Source organism: Dioscorea cayenensis, chromosome 20 (assembly GCF_009730915.1).
Source record: "Dioscorea cayenensis subsp. rotundata cultivar TDr96_F1 chromosome 20, TDr96_F1_v2_PseudoChromosome.rev07_lg8_w22 25.fasta, whole genome shotgun sequence".
NCBI classification, from domain to species: domain Eukaryota; kingdom Viridiplantae; phylum Streptophyta; class Magnoliopsida; order Dioscoreales; family Dioscoreaceae; genus Dioscorea; species Dioscorea cayenensis.
In genome coordinates this window covers 12,763,653-12,764,845 of record NC_052490.1, presented here as the reverse complement: position 1 = coordinate 12,764,845, position 1,193 = coordinate 12,763,653, and the positions used below count along the sequence as shown (strand labels likewise).

At 38.1% G+C, this 1,193-nt stretch overlaps 1 non-coding gene across 1 annotated transcript; it reads left to right on the top strand.

The window, feature by feature from the left end:
• The first annotated feature begins 225 nt into the window (after positions 1 to 225).
• Positions 226 to 332, top strand: LOC120252255. The gene has a single exon (XR_005533800.1). It is a non-coding gene; the product is annotated as a small nucleolar RNA R71 (small nucleolar RNA).
• The last annotated feature ends 861 nt before the right edge of the window (positions 333 to 1,193 follow it).

Sequence of the window (1,193 nt, the reverse complement as noted above, 5' to 3'; positions counted from 1 at the left end):
ACTTGAGCCGCCAATGAAGTTACTGCATCTATCTCATGGAGACCGCCCACCTTTTTCCTCTCCCTAGCATTCCATTGGTAGCTATTTAACCCCATTTCTTCAATTAACGGACTGGTCTCATCGGGGGTCTTGCTACCTATGGTACCTCCTGCTGCCGCATTCAAGAGTTGCCTCGTACTTGGGTTTAAACCGTTGTAAAAGGTCTGAACAATCATCCACTATGGAAATCCGTGTTGCGAGCACTTTCTCAGGAGCTCCTTGAACCTTTCCCATGTCTCAAATAGAGACTCCAATTCCAACTGACCAAAGGATGAGATCTCATTCCAAAGCTTCTCGGATTTTTTGGGAGGGAAAAAACCGGTAAGAAAAGCTTCTACCATCTCCTCCAATGTGGTAATTGATGCTTTAGGTAATGAGTGTAGCCACTGCTTCACTCTCCCCTTTAGGGAAAATGGGAAGGCTCACAACTTGATGGCATCATCTGTCACCCTGTTTACTTCCGCATATCACACACCTCAAGAAAACTCTCTATATGACTATTTGGATCCTCATCGGCCATGTGGATGAATGCCGGCTTCAGCTTGAAGTTGTGAGCTATAATCGGGGGACGCACAATACTCGATTGTGTCCCAACACTGAAGGTCTGGCATAATCGGATAATGCTCGCTGTTGCTCATTCTGTTCTGCCATATTTTTTGATTGAAAAGTGAAAATTAGGAGACAATTTGAAAAGGAAACATAGGATTAGGGTTTTCATTAAAAAATTGGAGACATTCCAAAAAAGAAACATACGATTAGGGGTTTGATTCAAAACAAGAAAATAAAAGATGACACTACGAAAAGAAAAATTAGGTCCAAAACCAAAAAATAGGTGACCTTCTGAAAGGGAAACATAGTATTTGGGTTTTGATTCAAAACCTTAAAATTGGAGACATTCCAAAAAGAAAATATACTATTATGTTTTTGGTTAAAAAATAGAAGACATTCCAAAAGAAAACATAGAATTAAGTTTTTATTGAAAAGCGAAAATTAGGAGACATTCTGAAAAAAAAACCTAAGATTAGGGGTTTGATTATAAAATAGGATACATTCCAAAATAAAACATAGGATTTGGGGTTTTATTCAAAACCGAAAAATAGAAGACATTCCTAAAAGAAAATAAAAGATTAGGATTTTGGTTGAAATGGCATAAT